This window comes from Mandrillus leucophaeus, unplaced genomic scaffold, assembly GCF_000951045.1.
Source record: "Mandrillus leucophaeus isolate KB7577 unplaced genomic scaffold, Mleu.le_1.0 Scaffold667, whole genome shotgun sequence".
Lineage (NCBI taxonomy): Eukaryota > Metazoa > Chordata > Mammalia > Primates > Cercopithecidae > Mandrillus > Mandrillus leucophaeus.
In genome coordinates, this window is record NW_012107219.1 from 1,303,673 (window position 1) to 1,320,632 (window position 16,960).

Consider the following 16,960-nt stretch of genomic DNA (forward strand, 5'->3'; position numbering starts at 1 on the left):
TGTTCATAGCGGTACTATTCATAATAACAAAGACATAGACTCAACCTAGGAGCCCATGAGTGGTGGATTGAATAAAGAAAATGTATATATACATCATGAAATACTCTGCAGCCATAAAGAAACAAAATCACGTCCTTTGCAGCCACCTGGATGCAGCTGGAGGCTATTTTCCTAAGCAAATTAACGCGGGAACAAAAAACCAAATACCGTATGTTCTCACTTATAACTAGGAGCTAAACATTGGTTAGACATGGACATAAAAATTGCAATAGACACTGGGGACTACTAGAAGGGGCAGCCGGGAAGGAAAGCAAGGGTTAAACAACCAGCTCTGGGGTACTATGCATGCTATCTGGGTGATGGGATCATTTGTATCCCTCAGCATCATGCAATATACCCATGCTACAAATCTGCAAATATTCCCCCTGAATCTCACATAAAAGCTGAAATTATTTTAAGAAACAAAAGAAAAAGGAAGTACATCCTTCTTAAGAGGACTACAGCCCCGGGCAACACATTAATTGCAGCTTGGTCAGAGACTCAGGCAGATAACCCAGCTAAGTCACACCCAGATTCCTGATCACACACATTGGGACAAAACAAACGTTTTCGCTTCAAGCTGCTAACCTTGGCGGGTAATTTGTTACACCGCAGAGAAGACTAATACAGTGTGCACATCAGATTCTTCCAACACATTTCTTCAGGTCCTCTGGGACTCACCTGGCTCTCATTCCAGTCATCTTTGAGGTGACCAGTCTTGCTTGGGTTCCAGTCACTTTCATGCAGGTGGAATCTGGTCCCACTTTGCTTCTGTCTTATATTGCACCTGTCTCCTCCCACCTGCCTTGCACCCATGCATATCTATTTTGCAGATAAGTTAACTTGCTATGGTGAAAATCTTTGGCCTGGGGGCAATGGAACAATGGATAATAAATGATTTCCCCTTTCCTTTTTCCTGGAAATGATATCCTGAGATACACTTTTTACTGCTTTTCAGGAACTGTTGTATGGTAACTGTGAAAGTATGCAACAATACCTGCAGAAACAGCCACCTGGCAACACCTGCATCGGCAATCTCTCCTTCCCTGATTTGCTTCCTGACTCTCTCCTGCTCCCTGGAATCACACCTCCCAAAACTGTATGTGCAGAAGCCTTTGTTGGGCTGTGATTTCTGGGCAATCTAAGCCAGGATAGACATTGTCTAATACATCAGAGATGCTCAGTCAATGGACATTATCAAGCCCCTTCTCTGTATGGTTGAGTGACCCGGACAGTATTCCTTTTAGTTTGAAAGTTTTATAATTCCCTATATTTTTATTTTGTACTTATAGCCTCTAATCTTCATGAGAGAAGATAACAAAATGGAAGACACAAAGCAGTTCAGTGAACAAGTTTCAAATCGCATTGAAGTTTTTCCCTCCAAACTCACTCTCCTGTGACTCCTTCCACCCACTCCCTCCTTTGCTCTTCATTTCTTATTGGTACTTTCCAGTGTAGAGTTCCCCTGTCTCATCGCCCTTTCATACTTCCAAGTCTTTGCTCCTCTATTCCCCCTGCCACAAATAGCATCCAACCTTCTAGTTAATTATTATGTATTTTTAATGATACCACTTTAAAGGTCGTCTTATCCAGCAACTTAGGAAACCTTCTCTAAAAACCTCCCTTTGGACCAAGGGTTCCTTCTCTGAGATCTCAGAAGAATCTAGAACCTCCCTGAACCTTTAATTATTGCCTTAAATTATTCATTTTTCATAAAAACATTATAAACTTTGCTGGAACAACAACCATAGTATATTCATCTAACACCTTCAGTGCTTAATTACTCTTCATTGAATGAATGAATAAATCCAATAAAGCAAGAAGAATGACTAAAATCAATTTTCCCTTGAATGTCATGCTGACAATTTCAACATAAATCTGAAGGCTACTCAATTCTGTGTTGAAAGTTAGGGTGACTGGAATAAAAACTCATACTCTTTCAACAAGTTCCATATTCAGCCCGCACCCAGTTTGCTGTTATCAGTGCAGTTCAGCAAGGCAGACAATCTGGCCCTCCTCCTCTAGCATTTGAGAGCTCATGAGATGACACAGTAAAACATGCAGAATAAACCTGGGGGGTGGGTGACAAGCATTTTTCACCTCCCCTCTTGCCTTGGCTAGGCCTACACACTTCACTTCCCAATATCCCACTTCTAACATCAACCTCATTTTCAAGAGCGAGAGCATGAAGTGTCCAAAGTTCTACAGCCTTAGAAATGTCTACAGATCAATGACTTTTGAGACCAAAGAATGTCTGTGATAATTTAAAAATATGATATGCTTAAGTCCCCCGTTCACACACAAATATATATATATACACACACAAACACACAAAAATAAGAAGCTCATTAGCACTTGAGACGGTTCAGTTTCTACCTAAATCATGACTAGACAGAATGTCTGATATATTATTTTCTAGGATGTGACCTGTGACAACTCAGCTCACCCACTGAGCCTCAATTTTCTCATCTGTGCAACTGAAACCATATGCGCCTACATGGCCTTGTACAAAGGACGATAGCAGCAATCACAGGAATGAATGGAGAACAACTCTGAAACATGAAGAGATGTTTTCTTCTAGTACAGACTGTTGTTCCTGTTCTACCTTCAATCTAGGGCCACTGGGAATTCTTCATTCCTGAAACACCCCACAAAAGGGATGGTGCATTAGAACTGCAGACATAAGAAGAGAATAGTTTATCCTTCATTTTAAGTTTTCAAACAGACTTTTGAATTTAATGAGCAAGATTTCAATTTAATATCAAAGAATTTGAAGCTTCAAAACTCCAGGAATTCGGCCATGAATAGTAGCTTCAAGAGATTATTAACTGATTAATTTTTTCCCCACTCCTCAACCTAAAAACTGGATAGAGTTTGATTGGACTAGGAGAATCTGAGACAGAGTCAAAGGGGAAGTAAAGATGGCTGTAGCACTTATCAGTCCCCCACTAAGAGGCTCCATGCATGCTCTTACCCCACCTTCACACCTGGCTGAGTGTCCTAATTCTAAAGAAAAAAACATGAAATGACTTGGAGCAATCTCTGTGCAGAGATGATCTGTGTCCTCATCCCTCCTTTGAATTTGGGCACACAGCAGGTTCCTGGGTTCTCCAAGCACCAAATGGTTTCCTACCAAAGGACCTTAAAGGGTCCAGGGATCCAGAAGTAGCAACTCTGGATAAGCAGTGAGAAGTTAATGACCGAGGATCCTATGGGAAGATGTAAAACTCAAAGAATGCTGGCGAGGAAGGTAATGATCAGAAGCTAAATACTCAATCCCCATGCTCAATTCTCAACTCCAATACTGTAGCTCTCTGGAAGCCCAAGAACTTGGTTTCAACCTCACAGAAAAGTGAGGAGAAATTCTTGATTTTGCTGTTGTTGTTATCTATGGCCTGGAGATTAGAATTAAAATGAGGTTCAACTACAGAAAAACAGCTCCATTTTTGCAAATCTAAGTTGGTGGGCTATGTCACCATGAGCGAAGGGACTCACACAGCATCTGGCCCAGAGCAGGTGTCCTGTTATTAACAGCTCCCTTCCTACAATGTTGAACTGACCCTGACCTCACAACACTCTCACAGCTCCCAGTTTAGCTCTCATGGTGACAGTGACAAATGATTTAACCACAGAATCTTTGCCCAGTATGGAACTTTCCAGGGCAGCTCTCTCAATTTAGAGTTTGGAACCTGAGACCCAGGGATGGGAGGGACACTACCAGACACAGTAAAGTAGCATCAGAGATAGGAGGGAAGCCCAGGTCTCCTGAATTTATGTTACAACTCTTTCCATTTCCCATGAAGCTTCCCAAGGAAAAAAAAGCTGAAGATGACTTTGCAGGAGATCATCAATAATTTAATTGGTGGAAGACAGAAGGGCAAGAGGGAGTTAATTAGTGTGAAGAGCTAATCAAGACAATATGGCCCCAAGGGCAATCCTAATACTCTCCAGCATCTGAGAATGAATGACAGTGACATAGGAACAAGTTGCTCTAATCCTTCACATCCCCCTAGGCCCACCTCCTGAAATATGTTTCACATAGTTATGTCTTTATCAAATATCTCCATTGGTTTCATGGTGTCTAGAAACTAAAATTCTACTTCTTTGGCAGAGCAGTCAAAGCCCTCTCTGGTCTTCCCTCAATGCCCTTTGCTAGCCTCAGTGTTCTCTGCAGCCTTTCAGACAACCTCCTCTCCCTTCCCTTGGAGCAATCATGCCTGGTCCTCAATTTTTTGCCCAGTCTGCAAGGCTCTCTTTCTTTATCCTCCCTCATGTATCAAAATTGAGCTCAGTTTGTAAGGCACAGTTTAGATGACACTTTCCCTTGATACCCCAGGACAAAATAAATCTGAATTCTCTGTACTTTTAGAGTACAAAACTAGGAGAATAGTAAAGCAGAGCAATAGAGAGGTTAAAGCACAGGAGCTTAAGTCAAACAGACCAGCCACTTACTAGTTACATGATCCTTAGCAATTTCCCTAACCTCCCTGAACCTTTAGTTTGCAAAATGAGATATTAATGTTGTCACCTCCTAAGGGCGTGTGACTTACATAATACATAATACCTGTAGCATGCTTAGGATAATGTTTGGTACTGGTTTTATTTCATCCAGTCTAATACAGCAGGAGCAAAACATGATAATATGCATAATCATATTTTAATGTCTCATTTTTTATCTTGTATTATCATCCTTTTAGTCTATCTCTACCCCTTCTCTGTACAAGTTCCAGAAGGGTCAGATTTATGTCTTGCTCATTCACTCATTCAAAAATTAGTTATGCACCAATGTATGTCAGATATTCTTCTAAGCACTGGAGATACCGAGCTGAAACCAAATAAACATAATTCCTATTCTCAAAGACTACTTCTGAGCAAGATGGCTGAATAGATGTGGACAGGAAGAGCTTCTCCCACCAAGATACCAAATCATCAAGAAGATTAGCACATTTCAAACAGATCTTCAGAAAGAAGGCACTGAGAGTGAATGGAGGGAGGGTGCAGATGCCAGGCTAAAAGGGGAGGAAGGTGGAAGCCCTGCATGGAGTTGACAAGCACCAGGACTCATTCCTGTTCCAGAGTGGCTCCTGGGGAAGAGGTGTGTGAAAGAGGCACGGAGTGCCCCAGATTCACCATGGACCTCCAGAATCCTAGCTTCAGGAGATTCCACAACCCTGATGGACATTTAAGCTGGCAGGAAACTGCCCAGAGAGATGGCAGAGACAGAACTCCAGCCTGCATGTGGCCTACAGGATATGGCTTGGGAACAACTGTAGTGGAGCACAGTCATTGGTGCTCATCCTCCTAGGCTCACCATACTCCTCTAGTTGGCTTTAGCCTTGATCGACTTACAGACCTGAACAGAGTAGGGCTATCTTGCCCATGGGAGGGGACCAGTCTGATCTGACTGTCTTCATCTGCTGGCTTATCCCAGAGTCCCTGCCTGACTGTGGCCTGGAGATTAGAATTAAAATGAGGTTCAACTACAGAAAAACAGCTCCATTTTTGCAAATCTAAGTTGGTGGGCTATGTCACCATGAGCGAAGGGACTCACACAGCATCTGGCCCAGAGCAGGTGTCCTGTTATTAACAGCTCCCTTCCTACAATGTTGAACTGACCCTGACCTCACAACACTCTCACAGCTCCCAGTTTAGCTCTCATGGTGACAGTGACAAATGATTTAATCACAGAATCTTTGCCCAGTATGGAACTTTCCAGGGCAGCTCTCTCAATTTAGAGTTTGGAATCTGAGACCCAGGGATGGGAGGGACACTACCAGACACAGTAAAGTAGCATCAGAGATAGGAGGGAAGCCCAGGTCTCCTGAATTTATGTTACAACTCTTTCCATTTCCCATGAAGCTTCCCAAGGAAAAAAAAGCTGAAGATGACTTTGCAGGAGATCATCAATAATTTAATTGGTGGAAGACAGAAGGGCAAGAGGGAGTTAAATTATTAACTGATTAATTTTTTCCCCACTCCTCAACCTAAAAACTGGATAGAGTTTGATTGGACTAGGAGAATCTGAGACAGAGTCAAAGGGGAAGTAAAGATGGCTGTAGCACTTATCAGTCCCCCACTAAGAGGCTCTATGCATGCTCTTACCCCACCTTCACACCTGGCTGAGTGTCCTAATTCTAAAGAAAAAAACATGAAATGACTTGGAGGAATCTCTGTGCAGAGATGATCTGTGTCCTCATCCCTCCTTTGAATTTGGGCACACAGCAGGTTCCTGGGTTCTCCAAGCACCAAATGGTTTCCTACCAAAGGACCTTAAAGGGTCCAGGGATCCAGAAGTAGCAACTCTGGATAAGCAGTGAGAAGTTAATGACCGAGGATCCTATGGGAAGATGTAAAACTCAAAGAATGCTGGCGAGGAAGGTAATGATCAGAAGCTAAATACTCAATCCCCATGCTCAATTCTCAACTCCAATACTGTAGCTCTCTGGAAGCCCAAGAACTTGGTTTCAACCTCACAGAAAAGTGAGGAGAAATTCTTGATTTTGCTGTTGTTGTTATCTATGGCCTGGAGATTAGAATTAAAATGAGGTTCAACTACAGAAAAACAGCTCCATTTTTGCAAATCTAAGTTGGTGGGCTATGTCACCATGAGCGAAGGGACTCACACAGCATCTGGCCCAGAGCAGGTGTCCTGTTATTAACAGCTCCCTTCCTACAATGTTGAACTGACCCTGACCTCACAACACTCTCACAGCTCCCAGTTTAGCTCTCATGGTGACAGTGACAAATGATTTAACCACAGAATCTTTGCCCAGTATGGAACTTTCCAGGGCAGCTCTCTCAATTTAGAGTTTGGAACCTGAGACCCAGGGATGGGAGGGACACTACCAGACACAGTAAAGTAGCATCAGAGATAGGAGGGAAGCCCAGGTCTCCTGAATTTATGTTACAACTCTTTCCATTTCCCATGAAGCTTCCCAAGGAAAAAAAAGCTGAAGATGACTTTGCAGGAGATCATCAATAATTTAATTGGTGGAAGACAGAAGGGCAAGAGGGAGTTAATTAGTGTGAAGAGCTAATCAAGACAATATGGCCCCAAGGGCAATCCTAATACTCTCCAGCATCTGAGAATGAATGACAGTGACATAGGAACAAGTTGCTCTAATCCTTCACATCCCCCTAGGCCCACCTCCTGAAATATGTTTCACATAGTTATGTCTTTATCAAATATCTCCATTGGTTTCATGGTGTCTAGAAACTAAAATTCTACTTCTTTGGCAGAGCAGTCAAAGCCCTCTCTGGTCTTCCCTCAATGCCCTTTGCTAGCCTCAGTGTTCTCTGCAGCCTTTCAGACAACCTCCTCTCCCTTCCCTTGGAGCAATCATGCCTGGTCCTCAATTTTTTGCCCAGTCTGCAAGGCTCTCTTTCTTTATCCTCCCTCATGTATCAAAATTGAGCTCAGTTTGTAAGGCACAGTTTAGATGACACTTTCCCTTGATACCCCAGGACAAAATAAATCTGAATTCTCTGTACTTTTAGAGTACAAAACTAGGAGAATAGTAAAGCAGAGCAATAGAGAGGTTAAAGCACAGGAGCTTAAGTCAAACAGACCAGCCACTTACTAGTTACATGATCCTTAGCAATTTCCCTAACCTCCCTGAACCTTTAGTTTGCAAAATGAGATATTAATGTTGTCACCTCCTAAGGGCGTGTGACTTACATAATACATAATACCTGTAGCATGCTTAGGATAATGTTTGGTACTGGTTTTATTTCATCCAGTCTAATACAGCAGGAGCAAAACATGATAATATGCATAATCATATTTTAATGTCTCATTTTTTATCTTGTATTATCATCCTTTTAGTCTATCTCTACCCCTTCTCTGTACAAGTTCCAGAAGGGTCAGATTTATGTCTTGCTCATTCACTCATTCAAAAATTAGTTATGCACCAATGTATGTCAGATATTCTTCTAAGCACTGGAGATACCGAGCTGAAACCAAATAAACATAATTCCTATTCTCAAAGACTACTTCTGAGCAAGATGGCTGAATAGATGTGGACAGGAAGAGCTTCTCCCACCAAGATACCAAATCATCAAGAAGATTAGCACATTTCAAACAGATCTTCAGAAAGAAGGCACTGAGAGTGAATGGAGGGAGGGTGCAGATGCCAGGCTAAAAGGGGAGGAAGGTGGAAGCCCTGCATGGAGTTGACAAGCACGAGGACTCATTCCTGTTCCAGAGTGGCTCCTGGGGAAGAGGTGTGTGAAAGAGGCACGGAGTGCCCCAGATTCACCATGGACCTCCAGAATCCTAGCTTCAGGAGATTCCACAACCCTGATGGACATTTAAGCTGGCAGGAAACTGCCCAGAGAGATGGCAGAGACAGAACTCCAGCCTGCATGTGGCCTACAGGATATGGCTTGGGAACAACTGTAGTGGAGCACAGTCATTGGTGCTCATCCTCCTAGGCTCACCATACTCCTCTAGTTGGCTTTAGCCTTGATCGACTTACAGACCTGAACAGAGTAGGGCTATCTTGCCCATGGGAGGGGACCAGTCTGATCTGACTGTCTTCATCTGCTGGCTTATCCCAGAGTCCCTGCCTGACTGCTCCTAGATGCAACACAGCCTCAGCTGCCTAGCCAAGGCACCTGCCAGTAGCTTCTACCATAGCTCTTTCACTGGCAGACCTGCCTAAAGTTGGAGAGCTTCCGTAGGCAGGCCCTCACCACCAGCAACCCTCTCCCCCTGCTGCTTTGTTGGTGTACACTCACCCGCACCCTTCCCTTGCTGCTTTGCCAGTGCTCACTCACCCACAACCTCCCCTGGCTGCTTCCCCAGTGTGCATGCATGTGCTAACCCTGCCACTGGCATGAATGTGTGCATGGGACCAGCCACTGCCCCACCACTGCCCTGCTGAAGCACGTTTGCCAGCATTGCCCATGACAGTATTGTTACTAATGGACTGGGGACACCTTGGCTTCTCCAACACAGCAGGTGCTTAAGCTCAAGAAGCCAGAGAGAAAAAATAATGCAGGCCTGGTCCCAGACCACCACAGCTAGCGCACACAGCCCAAGAGTGCTGAGCTAAACCTTGGACCCCTGAAATCAATGAGAAATGAAGCCAATTAACTAAGCCAAATCAACCTATACCACAGTCAAAAGCATCAAAGAATCCCACCCAAAAGACAGCAATTTTAAACATTAAAGGAACATCAACCCATTCACATGAGAAAAAAAATAAGCGTAAGAACTCTGGCTACAGTAAAAGCCTATCTTCTTACCTCCAAATGAGTGCCCTAACTTCCCAGCAATGGTTCTTAACCATGCTAAAATGGCTGAAATTACAGACATCAAATTCGGAATCTGGATGATAATGATTATCATCAAGATTCAGGAGAAAGTTGAAACCCAATCCAAGGAACCTAAAAAATCCAACAATACGTATATAAGAGCTGAGAGATGAAACGGCTATTTTAAGAAGGAACAAAAGTAATCTCCTAGAGCTGAAAAACTCACTATAAGAATTTCATAATGTAATCAGAAGTATTAACAGCAAAATATACAAAGCTGACGAAAGAATCTCAGAGCTTGAATACTAGTTCTTCAAACCAACTCAATCAGACAAAAGTAAAGTGAAAAGAATTTTTTAAAATGAACAAAACCTTGGGAAAATGAGGGATTATGTAAACAGACCAAACCTATGACTCACTGGCATCTCAGAAAGAGAGGGGACAAGCAACTTTGAAAACATATTTGAGGATATTGTCCATAAAAATTTCCCCAACCTCACTAGAGAGGTCAATATACAAATTGAGAAAATTCAGAGAACTGCAGTGAGATACTACACAAGATGACCATTCAAAATTAGTTGTAGACACATAGTCATCAGATTCTCCAAGGTCAACATGTAAAAAAAGTAAAGGCTGCTAGAAAGAAGAGGTAGATAATGTAGAAAGGGATCTCCATCAGACTACAAGTGTATCTCTCAGCAAAAGCCTTACAAGACAGAAGAGATTGAAAGCATATATTCAGCATCTTTAAAGAAAAGAAACTCCAACCAAGAATTTTATATCTAGCAAAGCTAAGCTTTGTAAATGAAGGATAAATAAAATCCTTTTCAGATGAGCGAACATTAAGGGAACTTGTTAACAAATTAGTAACAAATTTTCTTAGTGTTTGCTGGTCTGAAAAGGATTTTGTTTTCAGATCTGCCTTACTAGAGGTCTGTAAGGGAGTGCTAAACATAGAAATAAAAACACTGTCGCCAACCACAAAAAAAAAAAAAAAATACTTAAGCACAAAGCACACTGACACTATAACAACCATACAATAAAGTCTACATAATAACTAGCTAACAACAAGATAACAGAATCAAATCCTCACATATGAATATTAACCTTGAACATAAATAGGCTAAACGTCCCACTTAAAAGGCACAGAGTGGCAAGTTGGATAAAGAAGCAAGAAGACCAAACTGTATGCTGTCTTCAAGAGACCCATTTCACATGCAATGACGCCCACAGATTCAAAGTAAAGAAATGGAGAAAGAGCTATCAAGCAAACAAAAAACAACAAAAAGGAGCAGAGGTTGTTATTCTTATTTCAGAGAAAACAGACTGTAAATCAACAACAATGAAAAATGAAAAAGAATGGTATTACATAATGATAAAGGTTCAACTCAACAAGAAGACTTAGCTATACTAAATACATATACACCCAACATTGGAGCACCAGACTCATAAAACAAGTTCTTTGAGACCTACAAAAACACTTAAATAGCCACACAATAATAATAGAAATCTTTAACCCCCTACTGATAGTATTAGACAGACCATCAAGGCAAGAAACTAACAATGATATTCAGAACCTAAACTCGACACTTCACCAAAGTGACCTAACAGACATCTACAGAACACTCCACTCAACAATTACAAAATAAACATTATTCTTATCCACACATGGCACATACCCTAAGATCAACCACATATTTGGCCATAAGGCAGTTCTCAACAAATTTTTAAAATTAAAACCACATCCATGTTCTCAGACCACAGCACAATTAAAAATAATAATATTTTTTTTTCTTTCTTTTTTTTTTTTTTTTTGAGATGGAGTCTCACTCTGTTGCCCAGGCTGGAGTGCAGTGGCCGGATCTCAGCTCACTGCAAGCTCCGCCTCCTGGGTTCCCGCCATTCTCCTGCCTCAGCCTCCTGAGTAGCTGGGACTACAGGCACCCGCCACCTCACCCGGCGGCTAGTTTTTTGTATTTTTTAGTAGAGACAGGGTAAAAATAATAATATTTTTAAATATTATTTTATTAAAATAAAGATATCTCAAAACCATGCAATTACATGGAAATCAAACAATTTGCTCTTGAGTAACTTTTGTGTAAAGAATCAAATTAAGACAGAAATCAATATTTTCAATTGTTCAATTTCAATGTTTTGAAACTAATGAGAGCAAAGATACAACATACTAAAATCTCTGAGATATAGCTAAAGCAGTGTTAGAAAATCAATAGTGCTAAACACCTACATCAACAAATTATAGAAAGATCTCAAATTAACAACCTAACATCACACCTAGAGGAACCAGAAAAATAAGAGCAAATGAACTCCAAAGATGCAGTGAATGATATCAAGATACAAAAATATATACAAAAGATCAACAACCAAAAGCTGATTCTTTGAAAAAGTAAGTAATATTGATAGACTTCTAACTGGACTAATAAAGAAAAAAGGGAGAAAATACACATAATCATAATCAGAAATGCCAAACGTGACACTACCACTGACCCAACAGGAATACAGAAAAAAAAAAAACACAACACTCAGAGACTATTACAAACATCTCTATGCATGCAAACTAGAAAACCTACAAGAAATCGATAAAATTCCTGGAAACATAAAATTTCCCAAAAGTGAACCAGGGAGAAATTGAATACCTCAAGAGACTAATAATGCATTCCAAAATTGAATCAATAATAAAAAAAACTCCAATCATAAAAAGCCCTAGATCAGAGAGATTCACAGCCAAAATCTACCAGATATAGACAGAATAGGTGATACCAAAACTACTGAAATTGTTTCAAAACATCAAGGAGTAGGGCTCCTCTCTAACTCATTCTATGAGGCCAGCATCATTCTATTAATAATACCAAAACTGGGCAGAGACACAATAAAAAAAGAAAACAGTCCACTATCCTTGATGAACATAGATGTAGAAATCCTGCCAAATCAAATCCACTGGCACATCAAAAAGCTAACCAATCAAGATCAGTAGGCTTTTTTTCCTAGGATGCAAAGTTGTTTCAAAATACACAAACCAATAAATGAGATTCATCACATAAACAGAACTAAAAACAAAAAAACACATGATCATCTCAATAGGCACAAAAAAAGGCTTTCAGTGAAATTCAACATCCCTTTATATTAAAAGCCCTAAACAAACTAGGAATTAAAGGAGCATATCTCAAAATAACAAGAGATGTCTATGACAAACCAACAAGTCAACCTAATTCTGAATGGGCAAAAGCTGGTAGCATTCCCCTTGAGCACTGAAACCACACAAGGCTGCCCAATCTCACTGCAACTGTTCAACATAGTACTCAAAGTACTAGCCAGAGCAATAAGGCAAGAGAAAGAAAGAAAAGACATCCAAATAGGGAAAAGGTAAGTCAAACTATCTGTTTTCACAGATGATATGGTTTTGTACCTAGAAAAGCCCATAGTCTCTGTATAGAAGCTCTTAGAACTGATAAATAATTTCAGTATGGTTTCAAGATACCAAAGTCAATGCACAAAATCAGCATTTCTATACATCATTAATGTCCAAGCTGAGAACCAAACAAAAATGCAATCTCATTCACAACAGTCACAAATATAATAAAATACCTAGGAATGCAGCTAACCAGAGATATCAAAGAACTCTATAACAAGAATTACAAAACACTGCTGAAAAAAGTCAGAAATGGCACAAACAAATAGAAAAATATTCCATGTTCTGGATAGGAAGAATAAACATTGTTAAAATGTCCATACTGTCCAAAGTAATTTATAGATTCAATGCTATTTTTTACCAAACTACCAATATCATTTTCATAGAATTAGAAAAATTATTCCAAAATTCATATGAAACTGAAAGAGCCTAAATAGCCAAAACAATACTAAACAAAAAGAAAAAAGCTAGAGGCATTACATTACCCAATTGCAAATGATACTACAAGGCTACAGAAACCAAAACAGCATGGTATGTGTACAAAAACAGACACATAGACCAATGGAACAGGTTAGAGAACTCAGAAATAAAGCCACATAACTACAACCATTGGATGCTTGACAAAGTCAACAATAACAAGCAATGGAAAAGGACTCCCTATTTAATAAATTGTGCTGGGATAACTGGCTAGCCATAAGCAGAAGATTAAACCTGGACTCCCCCTTTCACCATGCACAAAAAAATCAACACAAAGTGGATTAAAGACTTAAACATAAAACCTGAAATCATAAAAGCCCTAGAAGAAAACCCAGGAAATACCACTCTGGACATAGGCCTTCACAAAGATTTTTTGACAAAGACTCCAAAAGCAATTATAACAAAAACTAAGATAGGCAAGTGGGACCTAACTAAACTAAAAAGCTTCTGCACAGCAAAGGAAATTATTAATAGATTAAACAGAAAACCTACAGAATTGGAGAGAATATTTGCAAACTACTTTCTAAGAAGTGTCTAATATCTAGAATCTATAAGAAACTTTAACCGGCCAGGCGTGGTGGCTCAAGCCTGCAATCCCAGCACGTTGGGAGGCCGAGACGAGCGGATCACCAGGTCAGGAGATCAAGACCACCCTGGCTAACATGGTGAAACCCTGTCTCTACTAAAAAATACAGAAAAAACTAGCCGGGCGAGGTGGCGGGCGCCTGTAGTCCCAGCTACTCAGGAGGCTGAGGCAGGAGAATGGCGTAAACCTGGGAGGCGGAGCTTGCAGTGAGCTGAAATCTGGCCACTGCACTCCAGCCTGGGCGACAGAGCCAGACTCCGTCTCAAAAAAAAAAAAAAAAGAAAAGAAACTTTAACCAACAAGCAAAAACAAAACCCCATTTTTAAAAAGCCAAAGGACATGAACAGACACTTCTCAAAATAAGACATACATACATACATTTCAACTAGCATATGAAAAAAATGCTCAACATCACTAATCACTAGAGAAATTCAAATCAAAACTACAATATCATCTCATACCAGTCAGAATTGCTACAATTAAAAAGTCAAAAAAATAACTGAAAAAGGAAAGTTTATACACTCCCGATGGTAATATAAGTTAGTTCAGTCACTGTAGAAAGCAGTTTGGGTTACAGATTTCTGAAAACAAAACAAAAACAGAAACAAAAAGAAAAAGCTACCATTCAACCCAGCAATCCTATTATTGGGTGTATACCCAATGGAATATAAATTGTTCTACCATAAAGATACATACACTCACATGTTCACTGCAGCACTTTTCATAACAGCAAAAAGACGTGCAATTTACATACATATCCATTAACAGTGGACTGGATAAAGAAAATGTGGTAAATATATACCATCGAATACGATGCAGTCATAAAAGAGAACGAAATCATGTTCTTTGCAGCCAACACGGATGCAACTGGAGGCCATTATCCTAAGCAAATTAACACAGAAACAGAAAACCACAGACTACATGTTCTTACTTACAAGTAGGAGTTAAACACTGAGCACACACGTATACCAATAGGGAAACAACAGACACAAGGGCTTACATGAGGGTAGAGAGTGGGAGGAGGGTGAGGACTGAATATCTACCTCTTGAGTACTATGTTCACTATCTGAGTGATGAAATAATTTGTAAGCCAAACCCAGACAACGGGCAACTTATCTGTGTAACAAATCTGTACTTGTACCCTCTGAACCTAAAATAAAAAGAGAAAAAAAGGCTTCGCTTTCTACTTAGGGAGGAAGACATCTAGATGTGTATATCTTCAATACCTTCTTAGATTCTAGCACAAAGATCTGCACAAATAGGTATCTACTTTAAAATTTACCCTTGAAGTAGTTTCTTTGTGCTAAATGTCAGACTAAGTAATTTCTATGCATTATCTCAATGAATATTTACAACTTCCCAGTGCTCTCCCTGTTTTAACACTAGAAAATTATGTCTCTGTCGGGTTATGGGGTTTGTTCAAGGATCCACAATTAGGAAACAATGACACTAGAATTCAAATTCAGATATGCCTTATCCCAAAACTCTTATCCATTCCACTAGATTTTAGTGCCTCTACTTATTGGATATTTAGTCATTGTCTCAATAAATAAACTGATGGGTGGAATAATATTACGAAAAGTAGGGAAAGCTTTCAGGATTCCATTTTGTCTTTGCTTTCTAAAATTACAAACAATGACATTTTTTGAACCATCCATCACACTGAATTTTATGAGTATTATTCATTCTTTAGGTTGCTATTCAAAGTTCATTGCTACCATGCATTGCTACCATTTAACCTTTGTAAGGCTCAATGAGCCAGTCAACTCCATTGATTGTCTCTCACTTCAAAATATGTCTGTCACAAATTCATCCCAAAGCTATGCTGGGCCAACCACATGGTCATCCTTATCTTTGACTTAATTTCACTATTCATAATAAGAGCTATCATAATGTATACAAGCATTACATATTTTAAAACTAATAATAAAAAAAACTGGCATTGAGTAGGTGTTCGCTTGTTGCCATGAACTCTCCTCAGTATTGTATATACATGGATACATTTGATCCTTACAGCGGCCTTTGATGTGGGTAATATTGCTCAGTATCACAGATGGAAAAGACTCAGGGCACTAGCAATCTGACCAAAGTTCAAACAGAGCAAATGAGAAGAAGGACCAGTTCAAACAGAGCAAACGAGAAGCAGGACCAGATCTCAAAGAGCATACCTTTCAGGCCACAAGCATTTGCTTGGAAACATCATGTGTAGTTGGTGAAAAGGTAAATATCATTCTGAGTAAGGCTTCTCACCAATAAGATGCAGCTGCGAAGGGAGTGGAGACAGAACCTCCTTATGTATTCATAAAACTGTCCAGAGAGAAAGTGCCTCTGGCTCTTGAAGGTGTGGTCTCTATAGCGGCCATACCGGAATCCTATTGTTCAGAGCAGCTCCACTCATTGGCTTAAATGAACATTCCATTTGGAATGATTCTAGTGCAATGGAGAAGAAAGAGCATGCTAAGCCTCATTTACCCTCTTCACAGTAGAATGAACACAGACAGGCTTCGCTTTTCATCCTGGCTTCAACTCTTACTCAGTGTAGATACTGTGCTTTCTCCTGAACTTTGGTCAAACAATTGTTGGTCAGGTACTGTCCTAGGTGCTGAAGTCACATAAAAGAATGAGGCTCGGTTTACACTAGAAAAAGTTCACAGGAACTGGAGAATATAAATGTACTATGGGGTTGATCGTGGTGGCTCATGCCTGTAATCTCAGCATTTTGGGAGGCTGAGGTGGGCAGATTACCTGAAGTCAGGAGTTCAAGGCCAGCCGGGCCTGTATATATATATATATATATAAAAATATGTTTATATATGTGTGTGTGTGTGTATAGTGCTAAGCACAGCCAGAAAAAAATCTAAGCCTACAAGTTGTACATCAAAATATTGTACCAAGGAAGACTACATCAAACTTTATTTGTAATCTGGTAAGTGCAAATTAACATCACAATATGGCACTTCACACTGACCAGAATGGCTAAAATAAAAAAGCAGAGATTACCAAGTGCGGATGTGGATGTGAAGTGACTGAAATTTTCGTATATTGCTGGAGTAAGTGCAAATTGGTATGGCTACTCTGGAAAACTATTTAGCAGTATTTACTAAAACTAAGCACACATGTACCCTATTACACCTGTCTCTTATACACATCTAGATGTGTATAAGAGACAGGGG

At 40.1% G+C, this 16,960-nt stretch overlaps 1 protein-coding gene across 1 annotated transcript in view; it reads right to left on the reverse strand.

The window, feature by feature from the left end:
- Positions 1-16,161, reverse strand: part of FAM135B (family with sequence similarity 135, member B) — a 299,141-nt gene extending 282,980 nt beyond the window's left edge. The window contains exon 1 of the mRNA XM_012001609.1: positions 16,038-16,161. The gene's annotated coding sequence lies outside the window, so the exon portion shown is untranslated. The remainder of the gene's footprint in view (positions 1-16,037) is intronic.
- Between the last annotated feature and the right edge of the window lie 799 nt (positions 16,162-16,960).